The 16037-nt window shown below is 43.4% G+C and overlaps 1 long non-coding RNA gene across 2 annotated transcripts; it reads right to left on the bottom strand.

Moving 5' to 3' along the window:
• Nucleotides 1–9154: 9154 nt before the first annotated feature.
• On the bottom strand, nt 9155–13017 carry LOC131231680 (uncharacterized). Of its 2 annotated transcripts, none has more exons than XR_009164509.1 (4): nt 12735–13017; nt 11077–11205; nt 10211–10295; nt 9155–9445 (listed from the first exon to the last, which is right to left on the bottom strand). It is a non-coding gene; the product is annotated as an uncharacterized LOC131231680 (long non-coding RNA). The 2 variants fall into 2 exon arrangements; XR_009164508.1 differs by having other exon boundaries at nt 10211–10306.
• Nucleotides 13018–16037: the final 3020 nt, after the last annotated feature.

Genomic DNA, 16037 nt, shown 5'->3' on the forward strand with positions numbered 1-16037 from the left:
AACGAGTGCAATAGACCAAGGGGTCTCCGATGATCGACTTTGACACGCTGGCACGTGTCACACTTGCCCACAAAACTAGCTATCTAATGCTTCATCCCCACCCAAAAATACTGACGCCTCATATCGTGATACATCTTCCTCGAGCCAGGGTGGATAGAGAACCGTGATTGATGTGCCTCGGTCATAAGATCTCGGCGTAACTCAAGAACATCTGGGACACATAATCGGCCTCTGAAGCGAAGTCCACCATCAGAACCAATTTGTCAATCTGTCTGACTCTTAGATCCTGTCACTGCTTGGTAATCCTGTAACGACTTGTCTTTCTGCTGAGCCTCGATCACCCTTGCAACAAGAGAGGTTTGAATCGACAGGCTCGATAGTTGAACGATAGAAGACTGGATACCAAACTAGTAGTCATACTCTACTATATCCTCGAGCATCCTCCACTCTTGAATCATCATGTGCGCCACCAGGCCTCGTGGCTGACGGTTGAGGGCATCCGCCACCACGTTCGCCTGCCCAGGTGTTACTGGAGATCAAAATCATAGTCTTTCAGGAGCTCCATCCAATGCCTCCACCTCATGTTCAGCTCGGACTAAGAGAACAAATACTTTAAGCTCTTGTGGTCGGAGAAGAACTCAAACCTCACCCCATAAAGATAGTGCCTTCACACCTTTAGTGCGAAGACAACTGCTGCTAGCTTCAAATCATGTGTGGGGTAGTTCAGCTCATGGACCTTGAGCTGGCAAGACGCAGAAGCCACCGGCTTCCCGTCTTGCATCAGGACAACACTCAAGACAACTCGCGAGGCATCGGTAAATACAATAAATTCATCACTTCAAGAGGGAAGAGTGAGGACAGGAGCGGACGTGAGACTGTCCTTTAGCTCCATAAATGCCTACTCACAAGCGTTGCTCCACATGAACTCGACACCCTTCCAGGTCAACCTGGTCAACAAGGTTGCGATACGAGAGAATCTCTCAATGAAACGTTAGTAGTAGCCTGCCAAACCAAGAAAACTGTGGATCTCGGATGCGTTCTTGGGTTGACCTCACTGACGCACGACATCAATCTTCGAGGGGTCTATAACGACACCCTGCCTCGTCACCACATGACCGAGGAAATTCACCTCCTCCTGCCAGAACTCACACTTCTCTAGCTTCGTATAAAGTTGGTGTGCACGGAGGGTCTGCAAGGTATTCTCCAGATGCCGCTCATACTCCTTACAAGTTCTCGAATATATCAGAATGTCGTCGATGAACACCAAACAAACTAGTCGAGATACAGATGAAAGACCTCGTTCATCAACTGCATGAATACTGCGGGCACATTGGTCATCCAAAGGATATGACCTGGAACTCAAAATGATCATAGTGTGTCTTGAAGGTTGTCTTCAGGATATCCTCATCTCGAACCCGAACCTAATGATAACCGGACCGTAAGTCTATCTTCGAAAAGAACTACTTCTCCTTCAGTTGATCAAATAAATCATCGATCCTCGGGAGCGGTACTTTTTCTTAATTGTGACCTTGTTGAGCTCACAATAATCTATGCAAAGCCTCAACGAGCCATCCTTCTTCTTCACGAAGAGTATCGGCGCTCCCCATGGCAAACTGCTCGAATGGATAAAGCCTAGCTCACGTAACTCGTCCAATTGCTTCTGCAGTTCCTGTAACTCTAACGGTGCTATACAATATGGGGCCTTCGAAATAGGTGGGGTACCGGGCACAAGATTAATCTGGAACTTTAGTGCCGACGAGGTGGTAACCCCAGAATCTCCAAGCTGCTCTCCTCTAGGTTTGGCAACAAACTGGAACTCTGGTACGCTGGGTATACAGAACGTGACTATCCTCGTGGAATAGTCCAATATGGCGTGGTACTTGGCGAGCCAATTTATGCCCAGAATGACATCAAACTCGGACATCGGCAATATGAATAGGTGGCAAGCAAGAAGATATCCCCAATTAGAACGGGGCAAGATGAGCAAAATCGATCTAATACTGCAGTCTTCCCCAAGGGCGTCGATACTGATAAACCCTCTTGGGCAGACTCCATCGACAAACCGGTTGATCGACAGAAATCATTGGCCACAAAGGAATGCGATGCACCAGAGTCAAACAATACACGTGCAATGCATGCAGAAACAGGGAGAGTACCCTCGACGACCCCTCCTGATGACTGAGGGTCCTGCTGGGTGGCATAAAATTTGTCCTGAGCCTGCTGGGGAGGTGTAGCTCCCCTATGAGGTCTCTTCTGATGCTGCTGCCACTGTGGTGGCCTAATTTACTGCCTCTGCTGCTGTGGGGGAGGCCTTGGAGGCTAGTGCTGCGGTCACTGTTGTTGCTGTGGTGGCTGTCTTGAAGGCTGATGTGGTGTCCTCGGTTGATGCCGTGGATGGGGACACTCGTGCATATGATGTCCTATCCTACCGCACCCAAAGTAAGTACCTGTAAATGATCCCAAAGGTGGTGCTGGGGGTACTGCTGGTGCTCGGAATGCTGGGCGGGTCGTGCATCGCTGCTTTGAACAATGCTGCTGCTACTGCTGGGAACTACCAGAGGGCGCCTTCCTCTTCTATCTCCCCTCTGGTCACGGGCTCTCTACAAACCGGCTCAATCTGACTCGTAGATCTAGGCTCTCTCTATAATCTGCTCAAATATCAGAAGCATGTGTCCGATCACATGGCTCTTGAGGGCAGGACGCAAGTCGTTCTCAAAACGGTGGGCCTTCCGCCCTCATCATCAACAAGATACATTACGAATCTCGATAACACAACGAAACGTGCCTTATACTGGGATACATTTATGTCTCCCTGGACTAGAGTCTCAAACTCTAATGCGCGCTGCTGGTGCACATGCTCAGGAAAGAACTTTCGATCAAACCGGTCTACAAAGTCCTCCCAAGTCCATACGAAATCGATTTTTATTGATTGGATGACAGATGCCCACCAATGCTGAGCCTCACCCTGGAGAAGAAATACAGCTAATGAGACTCACTCCTGGGTCGTACATCTCATGGTGTCAAATATCTTCTCCACCTCAGAGCACCATATCTCTGCTGCACTAAGGTCTGACTCGCCTCGGAAACACGGGGGATCGTGCTGTCGGAAGTCCTTGAGAAGGGCGCTTGCACGCTCCTGCTCAGCCTCGGCTAGCGTAACTGTGGGACGCCTACTCTGCTCCTGAAGAATAGCGGTCATTGCCTGTACCATCTGTTGCAGCTGAGCAGCACTCACAGGTACGGTTGGATCCGCACCGGTCTCAGGTGGAGTGGGAATCGCAGGTGGTAGAGCGGGAGTCGCATGTGGTGGAGTGGGATTCGCTTGGGTCGCTCTTCTAGGCATCATGTCCTACAGGAAAGAACAAGGGCCTATCAGCCTTGAGAATTCTCGAAGGCATAAACGTTAAGGGTCTACGTCGAAAAATTACTAAGTTATTCGGACTCGGAACCTATTCATTCTAAATTCATAGTAGATATGTGATGTGATCCTTAGGTATTCCCAAGTTTTGCTCTGATACCAACTTCTGTCACGCCCCAAACTCGGAAAACGGGCTCATAAAATTTTCGATCGTCGAATCCGGCGCCGACAGACTCCGTAGTGCTCATTCTTGGATTCTGACACTCACATGCTAGATTCCGATCCTAGGATACTACAAGGAAGATTTTCAGTATGAATTTTTTTCTGTAATGGAGCGTAACCAAGTCACAAAACAACATCACCACATATCCACTATATCAAAAACTTTAAGTATAAAGCGGAAAGGGAAATATAGGGTGATCAAAAATTCCAAAATAATCTGACACGCGCTCCTTCCTCAGTGCTGCAGTGATCCAACGACACTTGCATGCAACACTCATGTATAAGCTTACAAAAGCTTAGAGGGTGGTGTAAGTGTGTGCGTAAGGCAAGCGCCAAGTGTACAATATCAGAATAATGCGAAAATATGCGGTAAGTCCATGAATGCTATCAGCTGTACCAAAGCTATATGGTGCAAGATATGAATGTTATCAGCCATACCAAGGCCATGCGATGCGAGGCTTATGTAGCCAAATGCCATATGCGAGATGGAAAGCAAGCATGTCAGTCCTCATCAAGTACACATATCAGTATAGTTCCTCTCTGGATATCACCGGGGTCTAATACACTTCACACTGACTACCTCCTCCCGAGCTGCACAGCCAAGCAAGTGGAAGAGACCACACTATCTGCCTAAATAGCAGTCTGCTAATACCTACCCGGCTCGTCGATAGCGGACTCATAAGTCACACCATCAGTCATGCAGTAATCCTGAGCGTACCACGCGATCATGTAGGGCATTCCGTCTTATAAGGAGTCTCGTAAATGTCTCAGCCCAATGGCTTATGCTATGATCAAACATTCCTCATATCATGCATACATATGTTGTGTATGGGCATGAATCATGGAGTTATACTAAGCATGTTATGAAGTGATGAATTATCAACAAGTATGGGCCTATCAATGGGCCCTAAGGAGAGTTACAATGCAGACATTTAACCAACATTGTACTTACAATGTGGACGTCAAACCAACATTGTTCCTTAGGCACGGCCTGCCATAAATATTATTACATAAATCATGGTGGAATCACACATTGCAATGGACCTTAGGTACACCCCATTGGACCTTAAATACATCAAATGGGCCATATCACATGGGCCTTATATTCATCAAGTGGGCCACATCAATGGGCCGCACCAATGGGCCTTATGTACATTGCAATGGGCCATAACCCATGGGCCTTATAATACATCAAAATGGGCCTAATCACATGGGTCATATGCATATCAAATGGGCTATACCCGAATATAGGTGGTGATGATGAATTCCACCATTAAAATTTCCAAGGCCCATGATAACATTTATTTCCCATCCAATCTGATCATGAGGTCACACTGACCTAAGAGGGGTTTTAATGGTGGAGGTTCAAACCCACTGTTTTCTATAGTGTGGTCCACCTAATCCTAGATCAGTCTCATTTTTGAACTCAAGCTTTAAAAATGAGCTTTCAAGTGGTTGGATGGCTTGGATGCAACACATGCATCATGGTGGGTCTCACCGTCCAGTGATATGGACGGTGTGGTATACATCATACGTGGGTCCCACAAACCTTGCTGAAGTCAACAACAGTGGGACCCACCATCTCTACAGAGAATGGGTGGACGACATGTATACAACACATACAACGTGGTGGGTTCCACTGTCCGCCTGGACGGTGTGAATAAAACACACACATTCTTGTGGGGCCCACCATAACGTTTGTTTTCCATCCAATCTGTTTGTAAGGTCGCACAGACCTGGATGAACAGGAAAAGCAAATTTTATATTGACCCAAAACTCCTGTAATACCCAAAAAGGGGGGGTTCAATGGCAGTCGTTCAATCACCACTGCTTCCCTGTAGTGTGGGCCATCTGAGATCCAGATCGGGTTGGTTTTTGGAGGGGGCCCACTTCAGGAAGGGACCCACCGAATGCACGGAGTGGATGTTAAACACATCATGGTGGGGCCCATGGCTGGACCGTGGGTCCTGCTGTCCGTCCGCCCAACGCCGCAGGTGTTGCCTGCGCGCCTCTGGCAGCAGCAACGTCTGCTGCATATATTATTATATTTTTTTTCTTTTGAAATCACGTATTTTTGTGCTTTTTCATGAGTGGGGCCCGCATCAGAAGAATCCACCCCGTTCACTGGTTCCCATAGCTCAGGACAAGCCAAACAAGCCTAATATCCGATATATTTTGGTGTATAGAAATGACAGGGGGTATTTCAATGGTAAGCACGCTGTTCGCTATGCTATGACCCACCCGAAAATCGAATTGGACCCATTTTTCGGTTCAACGTTTAAAATGGTCTGGGGAAAGGAATGGACGGTGTGGATTGAGTTTAAACATCAAGGTGGGGCCTACCCAAGCGGTCTACCTAAATAGCCTTGAACCCAAGGCAAATATTTATGTTTTTCATTAACGTCCAGCGTTTAAGGACGCTGAACGGTTTGGCTATTTCAAGCCTAGAAGGTGGGCCTGCTCAGGTGGGCCACCAAATGATGGATGGTGTATATACAACACTTATAAAGAGGGCCCCACTTACGAATGGCTTGGATTAAATACATACTTCATGGTGGGGTCCATGCAAGTGGGCCACACAACCACATCATCATACATAAAACCAATGAAAAATTGAGGGAGAGAGAGAGAGAAAGAAAGAGGGACACGTGTGATGGAGGGACCCCGACACTACAGGCCCTCCTTTGCAATCAATCATACATCAAGTGGGTCCCATTACACGTGGGCCCATCAAATCGAAAATCAACGGTGGAAATCCTTTCTCCACCAAGATGTAAGGTTTAGATGACCCTATTCATAAAAGGAGAATAAACATCATGATGGGGTCTATGGAGAATAGCCCTATTGTGGAATGATCATGAGGATCAAGGTGGGCCATCGGCCACACCTAGGGTCCAAAGTGAGATCCATACCATCAATCGGTAGGCCTCACTTAGCCCATCATCAAAACATGAAAAATCTAGCCTAATAAGCACTCACTGTTCGATCTTCTTGGTCCGTTGGAAAGTCGATCTCCTTGTGCTTCACTTTGATGGAGGGTAATGAGGTTTGAATGGTTAAGATGATAGTTTTTGGGAGAGGAAGTGGGCCACACAACTCACTCTTTTCTCTCTTGAAATGGCTTGGACGTGCACTCTCTTCCCTTGCTTGGAAAGTGTGTTGAGAAATGAGAGAGAGAGGGTTGTAAGGAAAGAGGGTGAGAGATGGGTGAGGTGATAGTGTACTTAACATGTATGGGTGTGTAAGAGAGAGGGTGAGAGAGAGTTGACTTGGTGGTTGCTTGACTTGGGGAGAAAGAAAGTATGGGTGCCCTTGTACTTGACATGAGGTAATTGATTGATTGATTAAGTGATTGACTGATGAGACATGTTGAAGAGATTCTCTTGGATTGCAAACGCGCGGCGTTTTCTTCAAAATAAATGCTGACCCACATCTCCTGGCCAGGGTATAAGTCTCGGATCGGTGTGCAAGACGCGGCGTTGGAACCACGGCGACGATACGGTCACAATGGTATAAGTCTCGGATTAAGCCGACTCAAATTTATAGGATACGACTTAGGGTCACGTGCAAACATCGATTATAGGTCATGGATTGCTGAATTTCGACGGGAAGGATCGCAGGAGTCAACGGAACAGTACGGACTAGGATACGGGTCTTAGAACCATCAGACCGGTTGGGTGAACTTTAAATATAGACCATTGGAATTTCTAAAACCGTTTAACTGAGCAAGCAGATACAAAATGTGTTAGATTTGTAAGTGTTTCTTGTACACAATGGAAGATAGAAGAAAATGATAACGAAACGATCAGTTCTATCAGATTCAAGACTCGACTTGAATAGTCAATTTCTCAAGACAGATTTGTTGCCTATTTTCTGGAAGTTCAAGCAAGTGCAAACAAAGGAAATTTGCAAATTGTATTTAGGATGCAATGAACTCTCAATCCGATTTTCAACACGAAAATTTGCACATTTAAGTGTTGAACAGATCTCTAGTTTTGACACTGATATGCCTTAAGTCGTTTAGAAAAAACTCAGCAAAAGATCAGATCGAGAGTAGTTGTACAAAAGATGATATAATCTTAAGGATTAAGAGTATCTTCTTTTGGATTATAGTATTCAAGATTTATATCAATTGAAAGGTTATGGATTTCTTCGTGAAGAGGTGCTAAAGTGTCTCTTCAAGAAATTCACACCCATTCACAGCAAATAATTGCCTTTCATGGAAGGACATGACTCTTTATCATATGACAGTTATTTCTGTACCCATTCAAACAAAAGCAGTTATCCAACAGGAAAAACTGTATCCACATAAGCGACACATGGCATAGTTGCCACATGTACAATCATGTCACAATTACTCTCAATAAAAAAAGTAATAAAACATTAGGGTACCATGGCCGAAAAAGTTTGAATCGAGTGCCAAAAAAGTCTAAGACTCTCTTATCTGCTTGCGATGATGCGAAGTGGTAAGTGCGCCTAATAAACCGCCAAAAATGCCCAAGCAGCCCTACAGCCTACGCCGGGCGCGGAGATTTGAACCCTGGTGAAATAAGCAAACACCCTTTCTTTTACCGACTGGCTATACACACTATTTATGAAAAGTTTAAGTAATCAATATATTTATTTACTTTCTAAAAATAACTTTTATTTTTGAAATTTATTTTTATTCTAAAAAACACAACAAAAAGAATTCAAGAGCAACAACTAGGGATATCCACGGCATGTTTATCCCTAATAACTAGGGATATCCACCGCACATTTATCCCTAATAACTTCTTTTCTTCATGATTGGATATACTGTAATTCTTGTTAGAATTGATTTATTTTAGGTTGGGATGTAATTTTCTTGAAATTGCTGTTTGATCTTCCTTGCATCCTCTAATTTGTAATGAAGATGGTTGAAGTACTCTTTGGATTGATTCCAAATCAAGAAAAACAAGTGTAACCGAAAGTTGGAATTCATGGGCCACCTTAAAAGCACGCATTTTGGCGCTGAATCATGGATTTAGAAATTTCTATTTTTGATTTGGCATGTTTGGCTGGTCCTGTTCCCAAATTCAGCGGGATGTGCTACTTCGTACTAGTGGATACTAGTGGATGAGATAAGAAGTAGACCTTCCTATTCTTATATCTATTGGGATTTATAGAGGAAACAGCTGGAAAATGCTCTCCTATTTGTAATGCTGGTTTTCTTTTCCATTCCAGCATTAGCACTGAAGCTACTAAGCATGCATGGGTGGCATTAGTGGTGGTAATGGATCTTGTCAGCGCATGGTGCTGGCTTGTGTGCTTTGAAAGCCAATCAGGTTGCTCGTAGCCTGTCACATTGTAAAGAGGATCATAAAATTAATTCTACCACTGCCTAGTTACATGACTGGGTTACCAGACACCATAACCTGTGAATGGCTATGAAAGATGCTATTTATAATATCTCTAATTCTCTTAGGGATGAGAGAACAGTTTGATGCTTCTAACAGTGAATTTTCCTATGCTTTCTATCTCTGCTCATTGTTGGTGTTTGGGCGAATTTTTGTATTACTTTTTTTTTTGAAAGAAGAAAAACTTATATATATATATGAACAGATGGTGTACAAAGTAGAGATTTCAGGAGGGCTTCACAAGTCGGGCCTCACCTAACATACAACAAGCTAAGCAGAAAGCTGCAGAGAGGGCTAGAAAGAGCAAACTTCTCCCTGAAGAGCTCCTGTCGGCCTCTCCTGCTGACCACATCAACAACCCCTATTCCTTCATCGGGATGGATTGCAAACTTCAGCCACGCTAACAAAAAAAACATGCCACTCCTCTTGGGAAACAACAGCTCCAGGAGTCAAGATCAAAGAGACCCAGAATCTAAAGTCTTCATACCTGCAATCTTACCATTGGAACACAAAACAACCCACTCAATCAGCCATTTCTCAGGCCAATCCAAAAGGCACCAGGCAGAGAGACCATACTCTGATCCTCCAGGTAGCGGATTAGATAGCCACGAACCTCGATAATCAAGCAGCTCAAACATGAGCTTGGAAGGAAAGCTGCACTGCAATGAAAACTGCAGCCCAGCTGCCAAATCCGCTAGGCCAGCAGCCTGATTTTTACAGCAAGGCTTCCCATCTAAAAGGAACAAGCCAACTCTCAGCTGCCATAACCTACTACATTGCACCTCTACTGCACTGCTACAAAGTTTTCAACACTTGAGCATTGCACATACGAAATAGCTTTGCCACCTAAGCTCCTTTCAATCTAGTTCAAGAACTCAAATGTTCTTGCCAGGTAAGGTTGAGCAGAATCAGAGCACGTTTCAAAGATGTGAACCATGAGGGGTCTCTTATGGATCGTATTGTGTATTGGCAAGCTTGTTTAATTATTCTCAGCATAGCTAAGTCAAACATTTATCCTACATGATTGGTTGACCTAATTGATCATTCTTCCACAAAATCTCACTACTAGTAGTTAGCCATGGATCAAAGTTGTGATCCTCAGCCCAAATGCAGCATGTTGTTTAATCAGAAATGGGCAAGCCTTCATACTAGCAGGTGGCAAAGCTATTTCGTATATGCAACGCTCAAAGCTCGCCCAAAACTGACCCCATGATGTGATTGTGTTTAACTTTTGTTTAGGAATGTTGAAAACCTTGGAAAAGAAGAAAATCCAAAAGGATACCAGCAGCCAAACAATAGATACCAGCCAATCAATCTGCATCCAAACTGTTCCCAAACTGCCTCTAAACTGCAACAAAAAAAAAAAAAAAAAAAAAAAAAAAAAAACTGCATCCAAAAATGGACAGCACGGCCAACCAATCAAATGTTAGAGCATCCACTTCGACCAACCAAAATTGCGTCCGAAACTGGACAACACAACCCCATCGTTGTAGTTGGTGTTTGGGAGAATTTTTGTATTACTTTGTTGTAGTTGCTGATTCTATTTTCTGCCTTTACAATGCAGTTTGTTTGTGACAGTTGGCTGTGGAAGATAATAATTTATTATATAGAAGTTATTAACTTCTTTAATAGTGTAAGAGCCAACCATTGGTACTAATAAAAATTCCATCTTATATACTGGGCACATGCATATTTGTTTTCCCTTTTTCATGATTTGCAATGTATGGTTATATGCCTTTCATAGGTGTGGAGCCAATGCTTGGTTCAACCCATCCACTGCTCTAATGGCTCCATCTTCGATGAACCGTGCCCCAAAAATATCTTCATTTGATCAAGTCTAACCTTTTCCATTTTGGGCATGCAAATATATGGTTAAGAAGATATGCACCAACGGTCCACATTCAAATGAGAAAAGACAATATTTAATGATTCCAATTTGAGAGATGTTTCGGTCATGATTTATCGAAGGTACGGCCCTTGGATCAATGGATGGGATAAACCAAAAACACATGACACATGTACAGATTAGCTACCAAATAGGGAAGTTCCCTGTTCATACAGAACATGAATTTTTATTATTATTATTTTTTTTTTTGCAGAAATGAAATGTCAAAATACCTTGATGAAAATTCCCTATATGTACATTGATTTATACATTGAAAAAACAATAGAATCGGAAAAAGACACTGAAGAAGGATAGTTTCATGGTGGAGTACATAAATGGCCAATCGTAATTTCTCTTCATACCTGCATGAGAGGAAAACAACCCTCAGAATATTAGAAACCAAACCTTTAGGGCCTGTTTGGATGCCTGTAAGTTCTTTTAAGTTGTAAATGACTTACCTGTAAGTCACTTACAGGCGAAAGTCACTTACAAGTAACCTGTTTGGATGTAAGTTGTAAGTCACTTACAGGTAAGTTAGTTTTTTTGTTTAGATAACCTGTAAGTTACTTACAGGTAAAAAGCTGTATATTCACATTAAGCAGAGCTTAGATTGGGGAATCGTTCTAAAATGTTATAATCATATAAAAAAACATGGGATCAAATATGTTATTTTGTTAAGCCCATCAACATGAATTTTTGAGATAATTATTAAGCTAAACCAATCATCAAGTGGGCTATAAAAGTGGGCCCATGAATTCAAAATATCTATAATATGGAGTAATAACTTAATTTAAGCATTGAGAATAAACTTAAAAATATTAATAGAAAATCTAATAATCAAATTACTTGCATTCCAACTGTGCAATCTGATGTAATTTCCAAGGGCCAGCGTATCATCAATCCCACTCTATCATCAAAGTTTTTCTCATTCTCTAATGAGAGTTTGATGCTTAGGATCTAAGAGATTCACCAACACTGATGTAGATGGTTAAATTACTTGCATTCCAACTGTGCAATCTAAGAGATTCAACAACACTGCGAGTACATCACAGGATCACCAACCACAGGCCACAGTGAGACCAACCAGATAAATGATCTACAGGATCACCAACCACAGGCCACAGTCCCTGACGGTTTCATAGGATGCTGCATCACATGGTCTGTTCGGATTAGAGGCCCATGACATGTGTGAAAAAATGCGCACGTGCGCCGATGCATATAAGTGACTGTTTAGATGCCAGCGTGCCTTATAGAGTAATGTCAAACCACTCCCATTTTCAAAGGAGAAAAAAAAAGGGTAGATGAAACCCTACCATTTTAGGAGGAGAAGAAACAGAAGGCGGTAACTGCAGCGAGAGATGGCAGAGACGGAAAGATATTGCAGAGACAGAGAGATTTGGTGGGTTGGTGCGTTTCTCCCTCTTCCCCTCTTTTTAAAAATTTGACCATTGAGCCTGTAAGTGACTTACAGGGAAGTGACTCCCCACCCCCATCCCCCTGCAGTTTTTTGGTAGATTTGCCTGTAAGTGACTTACAGGTGATTTTTCTCCTCGAAACACCACCTGTAAGTGACTTCCCTATAAGTCACTTCCCACTTACTCAACTTACAGGCATCCAAACAGGCCCTTAAACGAAGATTCAAACATTAATAATAATAATAATAATAATAATAATAATAAATAAATAAATAAATAAAATAAAAATCGGAAAGATGAAAGATTTAGAGCAATGATCAGAAAATGGATATTAAAATGAATTCAAAATTTTTTAATTTAAAAAAAAAAAAAAAAAAAAAAAAAACCTTTAATGGATAGCATAAGGAAGAAAATTTTCTAAAACATTTAGAAAGACATTTGCAACCTATCAAAAGATAAGAGAGAGATATATATACCCAAGGGTACCATGTGTGCTTGCGATCCGTTGCTTTCATGGCCACTTGTGTTGGAAAGAGACATTGGAAGGGAGAGGGGGGTTGTTGTTGCCACTTGAGAGAGAGGGAGAGAGATAGAGGGGCTGAGATAGGGAGAGAGCAGCAGGGAGATGGGGTTGGAAATAGGTTTTTTCAAGAGGGAGAGAGAAGGGCACCAGAGAGCAAGAGGGAGAGGAGGGGTTGAGATAGGGAGAGAGCTGGAAATTGGTGTTCCCAAGAGGGAGAGAGAAGGGAACGGGCATGGTTTGCAAGCAATAGTCTTTTTTTTAACCTTCTATGACGTTGTGTACATCCATGGCCCTAATAAGTAGGGATATCCACCGCATGTTTATCCCCTTGATTGGCCGGCTCCCGACGCACCACTCTCAACCTCACAGGAACTTCCCATGAGGCCGAGTTGTGTGGGCCCACCGTGATGCGCATCCAACATCTACCCCATCAGTCAGATGCACCATTCCATGTTGTGCATGGGGCTTAAAAATCAAGTCAATCCGTCACTTGTGTGGGCCACAATACATACAACAGTCGAGAGGGGTTACCCTCCATTAAAACATTCATACTCATTTGTTGGGCCCACCAAGATGTAGTTCACAAATCCAGCCCATCCATTATGTGTGTCCCACTTAGATGAGGGGTCACACCAAATTTCATATCCATCCAAATTTCAAGTGGGCCCCACCAAGTGCTTTTATATATTTTAGGCATGTCTTCATATGATTTTAGATGGCATGGCCCACTTGAGTTTCGTGTACGGCTGATTTTTGGGATATCCCATAATTTAAAGGGGACCAATCAAATACACGGTGTTGATGGTCGACACACATCACGGTGGGGCCCACACAGCTCGACCTCATGGGAGCTTATCGTGATATTTGAAAGAATGATCATAATAAGCCCATTAATATATATATATATATATATATATATATATATATATATATATATATATATATATATATATATATATATATATATATATATAGGGAAAAGGTACTATGCGCTCGACCTCACGATAAGCTCCCATGAGGTCGAGCTGTGTGGGCCCCACCGTGATGTGTGTCGACCATCAACATCGTGTATTTGATGGGTCCCCTCTAAATTATGGGATATCCCAAAAATCAGCCGTATACGGAACTCAGGTGGGCCATACCATCTAAAATCATGTGAAGACACTGTTAAAACATATAAAAGCATTTGGTGGGCCCACCTGAGTTTTGAATGCTGCTGAAACTTGGTCTGAACCCTCATCCAAGTGGGACACACATAATGGATGGGTTGGATTTGCAAACCACATCTCAGTGGGCCCAAAAAATGATTATGAATGTTTTAAAGGTGCACGGCCCCTCCCCACTTCTGTATGTAGTGTGGCCCACACAAGTCACGGATTGACTTGATTTTTGAGACCTAGGCCCATGATGGAATGGTGCATCTGACTGATGGGGTAGATGTTCGAAATGCATCACGGTGGGGACCACACAGCTCGACTTCATGGGACGGACTCGTGAGGTCGAGCGCATAGTACCTTTTCCCACACACACACACACACACACACACACACACACATACATAAGAAACAAATCGTGAACGCATCTATGCAGTTCTACATACATCGTTGATGGGACCTTCGATGGCATCGATGGCCATCAAAGACCAGCCAATGACATCGAAGATACCTTCGATGGCATCAAGTAGCAACTCCACAACTGTCCAGGAAGCAAATCACTTATGCAGTTCTGTGCATGTCGTTGATGGGACCTTCGATGGCATCGATAGCCATCGAAGACCAGCCAATGACAACGAAGATACCTTCGATGGCATCGAGTAGCAACTCTAAAACTGTCCTGCAGGAAGCAAATCAATTTTTTTTTATTGAATTTTCTCGATAACATCAAGCGGTATGTAAATGGCATCGACAATCCTTTATCTCAATTAGATCAAAGACATCCGACAATAAACTCAAAATAAAATTGACCGTAGGCCCCACCTAATTACCGGACTAGCAAGATTTTTGGCCCCACACTTTGACGGTGGGGTACAACTCTTAGATTGCATCAGTTTTGACGTTCGCTTGGTGGGACACACCTTTTGGGCAGGTTGGATGTGGACCACAAGCCACGTGGGGCCACTATAGAGTACCACAGGAGCGCACTATGATTGGTAGGTGTTAATTTGGTGAGGGTTGGAAGTGAGCCAGATGGCTGGACGTCACCTCTGAGTAGCCTGCTTTGGGTGATCAAAGCCGTTGATCTGGTGGCCCACTAGATGCACAGGTGATAAATAACCAAGAATTGCTACTTTTTCTATGCAGACCGCAACACCATGTGTCCGAAGTTAGCTCCATCATATCGGTGGGCCCGGCAGGGATGTAACTGGGCCGGGCTTGGACATCAACTGGTGGCCTGGCCTGACCCGTTAAAAATTAGGTCCTGTGCAAAGGCCTGGCCCATTAACAGTCCTGTCACCATGGTACAGTAGTTCCTGCATCTCCAAATGGGCCATATGTCTAGAACCATCTCCAGGGAAACCAGAACTATTTATGTGGTGGGCCCCACTTGAACAGGCCATAAGCGTGAAAAGACTAATTTGAAAATCATAACCCATTGGTTGGCGCAATCTTAAACGTGGGTTTCATTCTTCTGATGGCCCACTGGGTCAATGAATATCAGGACCGATGCCATCAAAGCATGCCACATGTGTGGTGACGATGAGGGACATGAACGTACTAAATGTACCCTTGGCCCTATTGTTATTCATCCATCATTCATACATTTTTTGAGATCATTCATGAGCCTCCAAATAGGCATATATAAGGCTCAAGTGTACCACAAATGCAGTCGGGATTTAATGTTTACCATTGAAAACTTCTGAAGGCCACAAAAGTATTAGATTAAGCTGAAATTTATGTTTTCCCCTCATCCATATACCATATGTGTCCTTGTGAACAGGTTCGACATGCCCCATGGCATCTTATGAACAGGAACAGGTTAGATGGCAAATAAACATCACGGCGGTGGTTTATGAAAGTTTCAAGAGTAGGCATCATTGTTCCGATTACTTTGGTGCGGTCCACTTGACCTTTTGGATATGTCTCATTTTTGGTTTATGACATAAAATGATCTATTAAAATGGATGGACAGTGCCGATATAATAAATATATTATAGTAGAGGTAGGGTGATCGGCGTCTCTCGTGTGCGAGATATCGTGAGTCAATATGACCCGAGAACATGGACGATGATTTGTTGCTAAAGCCGAAGGGACACAGA

The sequence above is a fragment of the Magnolia sinica genome, chromosome 17 (genome assembly GCF_029962835.1).
Source record: "Magnolia sinica isolate HGM2019 chromosome 17, MsV1, whole genome shotgun sequence".
Classification (NCBI taxonomy): Eukaryota; Viridiplantae; Streptophyta; class Magnoliopsida; order Magnoliales; family Magnoliaceae; genus Magnolia; species Magnolia sinica.